At 43.6% G+C, this 14,487-nt stretch overlaps 2 long non-coding RNA genes and 4 other non-coding genes across 6 annotated transcripts in view; 5 read left to right on the top strand and 1 right to left on the bottom strand.

The window, feature by feature from the left end:
* The first annotated feature begins 4,526 nt into the window (after positions 1 to 4,526).
* TRNAA-UGC lies at positions 4,527 to 4,598 on the top strand. Its single transcript has one exon. It is a non-coding gene; the product is annotated as a tRNA-Ala (tRNA).
* Positions 4,599 to 6,063: 1,465 nt separating this feature from the next.
* Positions 6,064 to 8,028, top strand: LOC117151555. Its single transcript, XR_004461577.1, has 2 exons — positions 6,064 to 6,421; positions 6,506 to 8,028. It is a non-coding gene; the product is annotated as an uncharacterized LOC117151555 (long non-coding RNA).
* A 3,617-nt stretch (positions 8,029 to 11,645) lies between these two features.
* On the top strand, positions 11,646 to 11,725 carry TRNAL-UAG. Its single transcript has one exon. It is a non-coding gene; the product is annotated as a tRNA-Leu (tRNA).
* A 550-nt stretch (positions 11,726 to 12,275) lies between these two features.
* Positions 12,276 to 12,347, bottom strand: TRNAQ-CUG. Its single transcript has one exon. It is a non-coding gene; the product is annotated as a tRNA-Gln (tRNA).
* A 450-nt stretch (positions 12,348 to 12,797) lies between these two features.
* On the top strand, positions 12,798 to 12,874 carry TRNAA-UGC. Its single transcript has one exon. It is a non-coding gene; the product is annotated as a tRNA-Ala (tRNA).
* Positions 12,875 to 13,318: 444 nt separating this feature from the next.
* Positions 13,319 to 14,487, top strand: part of LOC105680656 — a 16,120-nt gene continuing 14,951 nt past the window's right edge. Inside the window, exon 1 of the long non-coding RNA XR_002946537.2 lies at positions 13,319 to 13,968. This is a non-coding gene — a long non-coding RNA (uncharacterized LOC105680656). The remainder of the gene's footprint in view (positions 13,969 to 14,487) is intronic.

Here is a 14,487-nt window from a genome sequence, read left to right as displayed (position 1 = left end):
CAGTTTCACGGTTGTAACTGCGATTTGCTGTTTCGCGAGCTGGCCTTTAAAGTTTCAACCCTAAAAGTGTTTCACGCTTGGTATCACCCATTGATCGAATTTAAAACTGATGCGTAGCCGAACTACCCGTTCGGGTGACATCGCTTTGACACCCGGATGTACTGATTTTACAAGCAGGCACGCGGCGGAAACGGATTCTGCCAATGAAATTTAGGGTTGAAAAAGAAGAAAGAATGAAAGAAAGAGAGAGAGAGGGAGAATATACGAATGGAAATTTTCGCAAACAGAGTAGATAGGTTGGAGGGTCGTATTTATCTATTCGCACAATGTTTCCGACGATAAGCGTGACGAATCGCTAGAAATCGTTTCTCATCCCGCAACGCTGTATCAATTAGTCACGTCGATGTTAATGACGAAACATTGCAAATAATGAAAACAATCGAGATAACGAACGCATCTCCGAACAAAAGCTTCGAATAATCGATCAATTAACGATAATGAACAATAAAATCGTTCAAATGCGATATAGCATTGATAACGATCCGGTTTCCAAGATTAATACCCGGAATGGGGAATACAAGCCCGAAAAGGGTTAGTTCAGGGACTTCCGTTGGCGGAGGTGGAACTGGGTTTCCAGGTAAACGCGCTATAGGATTGCGCAATGGCAGACGCGTTCCTAGACTAACGGCGATTCCGTTGAACCGGTCATTTTCGAGAAACGCGAAAGCCTAGTAGAAGGGTAACGGTGTTGCATTTCACCATGGTGTTCCGTAAGAATTCTGCCGAAGCGCACCGATATGTCGGATTCATTACGCAATTCGACGAACCGAACTGCCATTCTGCCGATCGATACGACGATAATTCCACCGATTCCCATTTCCGAGTTGCTTTTTGGGCTTGGTCCAAGTCTCGTTCGAATAAGAACGATCCATAGAAATCGTGGAAATTGAAACAGTATACCGTCGATAAGACGCATCAATCACCGTGCAAATAACAGGCAAAGCCGATCTGGTTCGCGCAATAAGCAGCGCCAGACCCACGGCGATAAAACCACGCAATTCGAATAAAACGAAACGAAAGGACCTTAGCGGTTCGACGATTATTCACGCTATGGCCATTTGTTATCGGCAGATTACCCGCGCAACGTATTGACGAATGGATTAACGTCGGGTTTGCTCAACGCAGCAGATAAGGAGCCGATAAGGGACACGTAATTGCGACGAAACGGCTGCCGACACTTGCCACGGTAGGAGGTCTCTATACAGCGGCGTCGTTCTCGGGCTTCTATCGCCATGTCGCCGAATCGTAAAAAGCTCGGCAGCCGCACGCTTTGCATACGGCACGTCCAATCGCAAAATCCGATGTCACGTTTCTACGTTACCCGTTCGAACGTTTTCTTATCGTGCGCCGTGAGGCTGTTCCGGTTGTTAGACACAGACGTTTCGTTTATTTTATTCGGCCGCGTTTTACTTTATTTCCATCGACGGTGAATAGGTTTCCCATCGGGGTTCGGGGATTAAGTAAATCTGGTCACGTTGGACGAAGCAGGCGGAACGAGCGAGTGTGCGCGAGCTGGAGCGATGCCCGCGATGGATACGCGTTATCTCGTATCGAGTCCCCGGCGTTTTATCTTCCGTGTGTAAAGAAGCGACCCCGAGCTGATACCGAATGGAAACTCGAAGACGGACCGTATTTACAGAGAACTTTTCTCGAAGAGAAACGCCCGTACAAAAGAGCCTCTCTCGCCACGGGCGGCCGGCTACTGCAGTTTACTTTCGTGTAAACACCGAGCTCCCGCGAGTCCCAGCCTGTTATCGCAGGATTATTTCTTTCATTCGTTCCCGACTTAAGGATACTAAGAATAAAATATGCACGGACAAGGCTCTTTGGGAGCCGCGTTTCTTCAGTACCATTCCCTCGGTCGTTCTTCGATAATTAGCCCTGTTAATTGCGAAATATCGTCTCTCTTTTTCTTCCCGCTTCGCAACCACGCCGCGTATACCGATTTAACGAGTGAGCGAGTGAGAGAGGAGCGCAGAGAAATGGTATTAAAAGAATGTTTACGAGAGACCGGTTCTGGTGTTAAAGTATAATAGGACGCATGCCTCTGGGTCTCTCTCTCTCTCTCTCTCTCTCTCTCTCTCTCTGTCTTTCTTCTCTAAGGCTGCCGGGATTAATATCGCTAATTGTTAGTCTCAAAGGATGCGAAGTATGTCGGCTCGAAAGTCTGCAGGGGGCTAAGGCAACGACTTGGAAAATTAAGGATTAAGACTTCGGGGCTAATATTGCCTCGTCTTGTATGAAACATGGACGAGCTTGCTGTAGGTGGTAATTCGGAGAACAAAGGGGTTTTTGTTCGGCTTAAGAACGTTCTCGCGAACGGACGTTCGAACGAGTTGATACAAATAATGTTTATCGCACTAGCGGAAATTCCGTATACGTGTCTTGGGTATAGCATTTCTAGATAGAAATGTGTTTCTTAAAAATGAACGTGAGCCGAAAATAAGAGTATGAAATATTTTCATAACGAGAAGGTACGAATGCATGTATATGTATAAATATCGGGAGAGACTTGCGAGATCCGTCATGTTTTTAAGATGCGTCTCGACGTATTGTTTTAAAACACCGCGCTATCATTCTCACATTACTGTTTGCTTTGCCTTTGGACTTCCAAAGAGGGAGATTCTCGGATTTATACGATAAGAATGCTCGTTCTTATTCGTCTGCCTCTAAAATATCACATTTCACGTATCGGGTTACGATTTATCAAGTTTTTAGGCATACAGAAAATTTAAAAGGGGGATATCAGATTGCGAGTTGCCGCGTTGTCAAAAGAATATTGACTTTTTCGAACCAACTACGACACTGAGCGTTAAAAAGTTTGCATTAATTCAAAGACATTAGTATCAGAGTCATGAGTAAATATCGGCAAACGACCATAGATATCAACAGCGCGCGATAATAACATTACTAAATATCTTTATGTTAAATACTATCTAATTTTCCGCTCCAACCGATTCGAGCCACAACGGTTACGCTTTGCGAAAAATATAATACGATCGTTAAGATGTATCCTGTATACTCGACGCGAAGTCAAGTGTTACAGACTACTGTTACAGACATCAACAGACATAATTAAGAATGTATCAACGCGTAATGGATGGTAACGCTTATCAAGTTCTTTCAGCCGGTCGAAACAGTCCGGTCGCGTCTGGCTCCGCCAAGAGACTTTCTTTTCTTCTTCTTCTTTCTTCGCTGTAAAACCAGCGTCATTTATTATAATGCCTCCGGTCTGCGCCATACATATAAACATCTTGGCCTTTAGAAAGCACAGGGAACGGTTACTTTCACTTTTACCTATTCTATGTATCCGCGCGTGTACCCTATCGCCTGTGTAATGCATGGATCCATTGAAAAGGTGTCGGACGATCCGGCGAGTGTTATTTCCACGGTCACTTTCCTACCAAGTTTTCTAACTTGCCCCATCTCTGAAAGGAAGGTCTCTCGTATCCGTCGATGGGATTTGTGGGATCTTCCCCGTTGTAAACCTATCGTTTTCCTCGCTACGAAGGTTATAAGTTTCCTTGTACGTCGACCAAAAATGATACTTCGATTAAAGATCCTTGGATATGTTTACAACTTGGGGGCAGGAATAAATGTATGGCGGAAAGATTTCTAAAATTATCAACCTGTCTATGACACACCACGTATGTAATTGCAACGTATACGCGAGAATTGAAATGTTTTTTAAACGAATAGGAACCGAGGAAGGGAGAAAAAATGCGGGCGAAAGATAAAAGTAACCGGTGCACCGGGTGATAGATCTTTATTAGAGGTCGGTGGTGCATAAGTCACGCGACGGGGGGTGACTTTTAGCCATCCTCGTAATTCTTTGAGCACGTACGCCAACCCCATGCGTATGCGTTGCAATAATGGGACGCAATTGCGGCAAATGATCATCGGTTTTACCTCAGGGCCGCTCATAATTCGTGGAACAGGTCTTTACGTGGATTATATAGCAGACTGAAAATCATAGTGATGCGAGTTAGCGAACTACTATTTTTCGTACGATAGTGTTTTAGTCCCATTAGTACAAAGAAATTCAACGGAATTTTGGAAAATATGTCGCGATGCAAAATAAAATTATAACTTAGTCAGATAGTTCCATCAGGGAGTGTACAACGTGAAAAGCTTGTTCGAATTTTGACTTACATGGCTATGATTCTCAGCTCGCCATATGACGTCGTCTAAATTGCACATTGTATTTTCGAACACGATACATCTGTTAATAACATCGGTCTTGCATATTTGCAGAATTAGCTCGGCAAAGACAGCTGGCTCCGTATTCGTAATAATCGGTAATCGAAAAGAGTATATACGCATACATTTGAACATCTGTTTCGATGATTTAGGTAATTGCATTAATTTAACGAGAATTGTTTACAAATATATTATAATTATTGTTTGTATATAGCCTTATGGAGTTTGCCAGCATTTCAGGATATAAAATCATTTACAAGTATCGCGGGGATGTAGCTCAGTGGTAGAGCGTTCGCTTTGCATGTGAAAGGCCCCGGGTTCGATCCCCGGCATCTCCAGATTCCTTTTTGTCTCCTCCACTACGTATGTTTCTTTTTTTATGTGCTTTTCATTACAGTAATTCGTATCGAGATTTGCCGTACGCTACAATCTTCCATTACAAAAATATATACAAAGTAACTTAAATTGTAAATTAGCGTAATTCTCTATTTATACGTAGGCATAAACACGCGTTGCCAGGATTAATCACAGAGTAAAATCATTGACACAAATGTCATATAGGGAGACAAGAAACACCGTAATTATGGCATTATAGGCAATCTCGGGAATAAGAAATATGTAGGTTATATTTCGAATCTCGCACTTATACTTTGATTTTTGCGCAATTTAATCTTGATTACCAATAAATCAATGGAAGAAAAAGTAGAAGTCGGTGGTTTATGCAGTGAAATCTGATATTCGCGTAAAAAAGCACGGAGTTAAATTGAAATAACAGGAAGCTGCGGAGCACACGTATAATCATCGATTCCCCTCGAGCGTGCGGTCGTCCGGTATCAGCAATCAAAAGTTTCCTCTCCGTTTTTTCCCTTCTTTTCCATTTTTTGCCTCTCTTTTTCTTTCTTTTCGGAAGCCTCGCAACTGCCGTCCATCGACCGGACCGACATTTTACGTTTCACGAAGCCAGAAAATCGCGAAATTCGCAAGGATTTTATTAAGGTTTCCCGATTTAATTTTCCGAGGATACAGGACACTACTATTAAACGACCGGAACACGTTTCCCGACGTCAACGCGAGCCAGTAATACAATAACCGTGTTGTCACGCTGACAGAGAGGCAATTTTAGGATTTCAGTCAACACAGCCCTCGAGAAACTCGCGAAACAAACGTTCTCCACGCGTTCGGAACTAAATTTTAATTACTCTACGTCGCGTGTTTCCGACCAATAGCTCGCCGAGCCGTGCTCGCCAACCTACGTAAAGGAAAATTCTTTTCCCGCGTTCGATTAAATACCGAGGCAAATCGTTCGGACCGTCGCGTTTCTTTCATCGGTGGAAAACAAAGGCGAAACACCAATGGATATATGTTCGCATATCGGAAGGTAAACGGGTTGAGGGATCGCGGAGGATGAATGCCGATCGAGCGCCCCGAAGGGACCGATGCTCGCTTGTTCGTTCTCGTTCGGATGCCTTTTTCCCTTTCCTCTCGCATGTTCGTCTCTCGAACAGGAGAATCGATCACGATATAGTCGGCAATGAAATCGAAAAGAGAGAAAGAAAGAAAGGGGAAAAAGAGGCAAGAAAAAAGAGGAAAGAAACGTTAAAAGGAAGGGTGAAGCAGAAAATGCATATAACTGCAGAATCGTGTTGAACGCAGCGGAATAACGCGGTTTCCAACTTCGACGTTTGAACGTTTCCTAATCCGATTAGCGCAAAAACTGCATCCCATTGCAATGGAGCATTGGCGTTACGAACCGCGTGGCGTCTCTCTGCGCGAAATCGTGTACCACGCAGCCTGCACCGCCTGAAACTCGGCTGTACGCAGACTGCACGCAGACTGCACGCAGACTGCACGCAAGCAAGCCGCGCGGTTCATTTCTCAAGCTAAACGCATTTATCGGTGATGCACCGAGGGAGAAAATCAGAGCCCTCCGCCTCTCGCCGCCGACGTCGTACAGCCATTGTCCTCGCGTACGCGTCGCCGTTGTGTCAGAGAATGCCGTGGCGAGGTGCCGAGCAAGGGGCTGCGTCGGAGGGTTCGGAGTGGAAGGACAGGGAGTAGAGGGTTGCACGCCATTCCTTCGACATTACGTCATACGTCGATTCTCTGGGGATTCCCACGGCGTCAACCCACGCCGAGAAACTTCGTCGACCGCATTCAGCAGGTAATACACCGCCGTTTTCCACTTATCACTGTTATTAGGGATATTAGTCAGCCGGTGGAGTTATGTACACTTTCTTTCTCGTAGGATACCAAGTTTTCTATTTGCTTTCGTCTGACAAGAGTTCTCTGTTGGTTACCTATTAGAAGAAGGAAGAGCTCGCGGTGTTTGTGTACGCGAAGAAAGTAGGTTTGTTGGTAGCGTGTAATACGTACGAAGAAAATGAAAGCTACGAGATCGATTCGCGTTGAACGGAAAAATGGAATGGATCGAACGAACGAGTTGCACGCGTTCGACGCTGGCAATCGTCGGATAAGAGCCATCCTCCCGTAATCGTTTTTCCACGTTCCAACCGAATCGTTGCTGGGTGAAGAAGTTTAAACAAAAAACAAAACAGAGAGGGAGGAGACAGGGAAACTGTGAAAAAGGGAACAAATAATGGAAATGGTGTCTCGCTTAGGGGTAATCGTCGTCGCGTGCTCGCAGAGTAAAAATGGGGCTGCCGCGGCTGATTAATCATCGGCAATCTCGCGAGAGCGCGTCGAAAGGACGCGGCCATTAAAGGCAAACGACGAGAACTTCGTCACCGGTCGGCGTTCGACGATCGTGTTCCGGGGTTGAACGAGTTATTTTTTTTTCTCTCCCTTCGCGCGACGATACGTGGCAGAAGGAGAAACAGAGACGAACGAGTAATTTAATTGAAATTCCCCAACCGTGCCCTCACCAGCGGTGGCGCAGAAATTGTGGAAAAATCGAGTCATACGATCGCCGGGGCTGCGTGAAAATGGAATTACGGCGGAGAAACGAGGTTTGTCCGATGATGCAGGTGAACGCCGGTTTCACGAGGGATCGAGCAGCCGAACGTACAAAGGGATGAAAAAACATAGACTCGTCGGTCCGCGGAAAGACCGAGGGTTTATAGGGACAAAATTTTTTTACGTTTAAATTTCAGCGTAAATTGGCCTTGCAAAATTACTCTCAATTACTCTACGCGATGCTCGCGAGTGCGAGAGCTCGTTCGATCGCAACCATCGTGCGTATACAGAGCGTTCTGGCTGCCTGGCCTCGAGCAGCAAGCGCAACTCGACTGAAAGATATCCTATCTACAGCGTACGTACGAGTTTGCCATACGTGTGTATGTACATATGTGTAAACGCGTATGCACGGTGTACAAATTGGTCGGCGCACAAATTGATCGATAATCTGACCGGTAATCGAGGAGTTTTCCGAAACGTTGCGTTGATGGCTCGTACAGCCGGAAATATTATAGTCGGGCGAAATCAGCCTCGAAATACCGACGGGACGGTGATCAAGGGTCGACCACTTATAGCGCAATTTGTTTTAATTAAAAATCGTCCGTGCCTGCGGTACAATGAAATTCGCATTATACGCGACGATGCACGGCGATATACGAATTTCGTTAGCGAAAACGCAACGTGAGATCGATAGCGATACTGTACCGATATCGCTGTATGGTATAGCGTCTGACGAGTCGATGAGTCGCGATATTAAATGTACTGGCTCGGTGTTAATTATGAATCCATGGGAGCACGCGAATCGAACGATCGTATCGCAGCGGAGGCCTCATTTCGATATGCACATTTTAATTAGCGCTTAACCGAAGAAAGGACGATATCTCGGTGGCGAGACAAACAGAAACACCGTAATTCGATTCGGAAGGTGCAAATATTTGATAAGGTTGTAACGTTGTGTTACCAGAGGTTCGCCAGAGGCGTGGTAGCTTGTAGGCGGAATCGGTGCAATGAAGTGCATATAGACACTTCATCACCGCGCATCCGGAATCGCCGGAGGTCAGTTACGCGAAAATATTCCCCGTTGTAACATCGTGTTTCGGAAAACGGGAAGGCTGCCTTCGGTGCGGAAACACGCAAACTCCGCCTATAGCCTGCTTGTTTCGCCCATCTGAACCGTCTATTTCGAGTTTACAGCGGCGGAAACCCGAATCGAAACGGAGGTCAGTTACGAGAAAATATTGACTGATCGCGCGTAATGGCACACCCGAGCGCCAACAATAGAATCGTGCCTCTGCCTACGTGTACGTAGCTATCGCGATGCGAAGCACGCGTACCTGTACTCGTGCGTATCCATTCTCGTACCTATGCCTATGTACTTGTACATACACGTATATACGCAAATTCACGCATCCATACATCGAAACATGCACGCGTTATCGCGTACGAATCGCGAGTAGAGTCGGCTAAGCGTAGAGACGCGCGGCCCGATGTTAAAGCACGGACATTTCCTGGTCCTCATCAATTGTCATTAAACGACATGATTATTGCGCGTGTTGACGATTATTGCGGCGATAGGCCGTTACCGGAATATCCAGCGAAGCCCGCGGTCTCGTAATGATCGATGCTCGATACGTACTCATCGAGTATTTCGTTAATGGCCGGGACATTGTGTCGAGCGATGTGCACGGCCTCGCGAAAATGCCAAAAGCCCTCTCCCATTGACCGTTAACGAGCCGTTTCGAGGAGAGCGCGTTTTATCCAAAGAGTCCCTTTGGTTCCGTTTTCCACATGATGTCACGGCGGTTGTTATCAGGGCGCGACCATCGATCAATGACCCTGCCGATAAATCGCCAATGCGATAACATCCAATCGGATTATTTCGTGGTTCGCTGATTATTTGAATTTTTCCACGTGATTCTTGCACGACCACGCTGATCACTTCGATCGTTCAGGGAAAGATCGTTTAACGCGCGAAACGATCGTATCGTCCGGTTAATCGTTAGTCGGACGAGAGATGAGTTTGCGTTATCGAAACGAACGAACTGTAAGTCACGAAACGGAGCACCTGTACGTACGTCGAGTATATTATCCGGCTACGAGAGCCTGTTCCCTTCGATAGGTCCGATGATTCGCCGAAAATAATAGATTTATCATCCCCAATTGGCTTCTAGCAGTTTATTTCATGGGAATCCATGGACGATGAACGCCCCCGCGCGAGCCCCTCGTAACGCAATACGCCGATATAGGCGCAAGGATTTTCTCTATGATATGCAACATGCGGGACGTAATTCAGTCGGTGCAAGTCATCGGGATCATCTACGTAGGACTACGATCGCCGCTAACGATCCATCATTTACCGCGACAGCCACGAGTATTAGGTTAAAGTGGCGGCGTGATTCTGCTAAACGCGATGCTAAACAGGTACCGCTTCTGTCGCGAACCTTTCCACCGTCAAGGAACGATATCGTCACGTATCGAACTATCGATACGTACACGTTACTCGTCGATATCGACGTCGATCGTAACGAGCGTGCACGCGTAGAGGACGTTAACCGTACGAGGAAACGTTATGAAAATTTGTACAATGTGATTTCTAGAGATCCGGTAGTGCGATAAATAAATGAAAAAAGTGAATATATCCGAGGTAAAAAGGGGCGAGGTTATAAAACATCGGTGTAAAGAATACGAAATCGCGACGTTTATCTTCTATTTTGCAGTATGCTCGTATCTCCAACCCCGTAACGAGGGGATCCTCACTTGCAAAGACCGATTTCGCCTTATCTGTCCGGCTTATCAGCTACAAGAATATTCACGCGAATTTATCGATCTGTCCGCAGTCGTTTCGGCATGGCTGGCGTTTTCTTTCTTTCTCTCTCTAAAGCGTTAGTTTTACGCTCGTCGTCCCCGAGAGACGCGATAAGGAAAAAAAGAAAAGACGAGGGGAAGGAAGAAGGAGAAAGAAAGAGGAAAAATAAGAAGACTCAAACTCGAAGTCGCGTTATGAGCATGAATTTTTATATTGAGATATTATCGCGCCGCTGCCGGGAAGGGAAAATAAAAACGAAGTTTCGTTTCGCGACCATAATGACGTACGTTCGTGCGTATCATCGCCGATTTCGTCGCTTCTTTTTCTTCCTTTCGTCGAGCTGAATGTGCAAGCGTACCTTTAAGAAAGAACAAAAAAGAAGAAGAAACAGAAACTACACGAGAGAGAGTAACGACCGTTGAAATCGATCGTAAAAATTTTCGTTCCTCGTGAATTAAGTTTCTCCCCTCTTCTTAACGGTGGTTAGAGCCGTGTTACGCGAAACACGATGCTTCGTTGGATTACGCAACTCGTTTGGCAAGAATAGACGACCCGCGTGTACGCTCCTACACGTATAACACACACTGTCGGCAGAATGCGAGACCACCTCTTTATCATGATGATAACCTGCGACGATCGTCCGTAGGCCGCGATGAAAACGTTTAATCATTGCTTCACGATGGCTACTTCCTGCCTTAATTGCCCGTTTGTTGACTTAATTAATTGTTTCTAGCGCAGGAGAAGTAATTTCTGACGTACAAAAATAGGCTACATCGCGTGTAACGTATTGCTGCGTTTTCCAGACAACGTTCTACGAAGCATAGAGATTTTATAATTACGTTTCTATTTAAGCAAGCTTCAGTAAGAATATAAGTAGAAACGTAATACAAACCTCTTCAAGACATCAAATTTATTTATAAAACTGGAGTAACTATTGTTGGTGGTTTCTAGAACTTACTTTAGTTTTATAAATGAATTACAAGTTTCTAAGAATTTCTAGTTACGTTTCTTCTCATTTTTACATTTGCTTTAAGATTCCGCATAGACCAAGGAGTAACCGAGTCGCTCTTAAAATTATTTTAACAACAATCGTGATTAGCCTGCAAATATGCATAGCCTATTATTTACTTAAAAAAATATATTTCGCTTTTCCTATTTAAAAGCTGAGGTGATTATTAAACGTGTCGATTCGTTTAACAAAGATACGAGTGATAAAATCGTAATAGTCGATATATTAAAATCTCTAATATAAATTGCTAATTACTCTACTATTGAACTGTCCGAGAGAGCACCTTCGTCTATTTATAACTACAGTTGTTATCACGAAAAATTCAAATGTAACTTCGGTTGACGATTATAAATAACGGCAATAATATTTTGTCCGGAGTTTGTTTACCTTTGAACCTAGCAAACAAAAAAAACGTTGGTATTCCAAGGCACAATAATATGAGTCTGTCCTGACTCAAATCTTCCGTTGACCGATGAGCCGCTACAATGCATATCGGAATACTAGAGATTATTGAATCAAGATAGCAAATATGATAGATCCTGCTATTAAAATTTGATGTAATAAAAAATGTTTGTTGGGTAGCACGGTAACTCGTGTTATGTAATATATATGGTGGCGTAAACGTCATCTACGGAGATAGGGACGAAAAGTTTTCGAGGCAGCGTGGCCGAGCGGTCTAAGGCGCTGGTTTTAGGCACCAGTCCGTAAGGGCGTGGGTTCGAATCCCACCGCTGTCAATTCCTTTTTTTTTTCGCTCTTACAATTAACGATAGTCGCCAAAGTGTAAGATGCACACGCAATCTCATTTTTTTTTTCATAAATATATCCGATATCGTAAAATTTACGAAATTCACTAACTACAATTTTGTTAGATCTAGGAAGATATGGGTAATCGATAATTCACGATGTCGATCCTTTAGGAGAGGATCGTAACGATAAGTAATGCAATTTTACATTGTTATGCCTCAGCGTAGCATACTGAGTATCTGTTAAAGCAATGCACACAATGCAAGTTAGTTTAAGCGTGATATGTAATAACCGTGTAACAGTATAGAGAGAAACGAATACTCTGTTATTAGTATTCATGTCGCAAACATTTGAGTGTTAAATATAAACTTGCATGTATTGTAAAATATAATTTGTTAGTTCGATAAAGCTAAAAAACTAAAAACGTCGTGTAAATTCTAACTTAAGGGAATAAGTTGGTAAAGTATCGAAGATATAGTTCGTGTCTATGGTTAAAATGGTTATGGTTAAAAATTTTGGTTAAAAAAGTCCAAAATTCAAAGGTCCCACCGAGATTTGAACTCGGATCGCTGGATTCAGAGTCCAGAGTGATAACCATTACACCATGAGACCCTCGAGAAGGGTTAATAAAAATATAAACCAAATGTGACCTTGAAATTGTAGGTCATTACCATAAATACAGAAACGTCACTGAGACAAGGTCAAGAATCGATTCGATCGTAAGGCAGCACTAAAAACTACAAGACTCTTACTGTATATCCATCTTTCTTTAGAAACCAAATTAATAAACAATTAAATAAATAAAATCGTCAAAATATTTTAAGCACAGATGATCGATACATGATTCAAAACGCCATGATTGAATCAATTCACTAACGTGTAAGGATATCTTTCTCTAAAAATGACGAAAGATGTATTTATACATTTCGATTAAATCTTAAAACGTGTATGTAATTACGTTAAATAGGAATAAAAATTGTTTCAGCAAGATCGATAATAATTATAGATATCTGTTCTTCGATTTATTCGTTTGAATTAAAAAACGGGGATGTAGCTCAGTGGTGGGATGTAGCTCAGTGGTAGAGCGGAGCGTTCGCTTTGCATGTGAAAGGCCCCGGGTTCGATCCCCGGCATCTCCAATTTTTTTTTTTTTTTTTTACTCTTCACGAAATATTCATTTAGACTTACTTACAATATCCCATTATTGGCAGAGGAGAACACGATATTCTGGAAGTCGCTCGGTATCCAAACATACGGGACGGTCATGTACTTGTTCTGACTACACTTGACGTATCTTGTATCGTTCGAACCTATTTATGCCGGTCGTCGTTCAAAGGTGACGGTCGTATACCTGCTTCGATTATAAGTACGTTGTATATACACATTATCTTATATCGTTGAAATCTAATTCTGGCAGTCGTATACCTGCCCGGAGTGTATGTACGTTATATATACGCATTATCTTGTATCGTTCTAATCTATAGCGTTCATTTTTCTTTCCTTATTTCTTTACCTATTATCGAAATAATAAATTGCTTGTTCTAGTTAATATCGATAAATATTATTAGTATCGTTTAATTAATGATATCGTGAATATTATTTAACTACAAGCATTATACTCGTAGTATTTCGAATTTAATGATGTTGTTATAACGTACGCTTCACCTGTGAATTAAACCAATCGACTTCATCAAGATACGTACATAGTACATCGTTCAGTTCCTGACGAGTTAAACTCCAATCATATTGATCGGCTACGGAGATTGAGAAATTTATAAAAAATGGAGTTGATCAGATTGATTTGCGAGTGTTTCGTTTCCCGCGTGCCTCTTTTCTCATTATTTCACATGCACGCTACACAATTAAACGTTAACCATGATCAAACACGTTTCGCATAGCGCTTCGAAATGAGCAGCAACTACGCACTTATGGCACGTGATTGACTTCGCGATTGCGAACACGTGCAGTACGATTATCGACGCGATGCAGCGTACACCGATCGCGAGACGAGTCACACACCGAACGAAAATACGAGTAATACGAGTACGAAAAAAAAAAAGGAGAGAAAGAAGAATAAAGATTAGAGGAATAAAAAAGAATTCATATAAGAAAAGCAAGAGGCAGAAGAATCGCGAGTCGTCGTATTCAATTGGATGGCCATGGCCGTATGTAAAGCGAGAAGCATCGGGGAGATGATAGGATGCAAACGAAGCCGAGCGAAGGAGATTGAATGGTAATAGTCCTCGATTCGTCATATGCAAAAGTTTCGTATAAACGAGTGAAAAGCGGTCCCCGTGGTCGAAGACGGAGAAAGATGGTATCGTTTGAATTGCCGTGCTCATCGCGCGGCCGGATACTTCGTATCTGTTCGTGACGATAAACGCGAAGAGAATAATCGCGTGAAATATACTGTGACAGCTTCTTTTTTTTCGCCTCTCCTCTCTCTCGCACGTTTCTTTTTTTCTTCGTGCTTCCTTCTCTTCTTTCTTCCTATCGCGGAGTATACAACGTCGCGAACCGGAGAGTATTAATCATCGTACTACGGAGAAACGACGCAGTAAGGCAGAAACATAGCTCGGTTGTAACGTAATAGAACCGCCGATGAGTTGGTACGGTGCAAGAAATACACAGCGATGCGGGAATAAAGGCCTTGATTGATCGGAGGTAAACGTGACCGTTTAAATGTTGCGGCAGTCGGCTAGGAAAGAGGCAAAAGACACGGTCGATCGCGAAAAAAGATACGACCGTGGCG

This window comes from Bombus impatiens, unplaced genomic scaffold (genome assembly GCF_000188095.3).
Source record: "Bombus impatiens unplaced genomic scaffold, BIMP_2.2 scf_0279, whole genome shotgun sequence".
Classification (NCBI taxonomy): Eukaryota; Metazoa; Arthropoda; class Insecta; order Hymenoptera; family Apidae; genus Bombus; species Bombus impatiens.
This window is presented reverse-complemented; position numbering and strand designations above follow the sequence as displayed.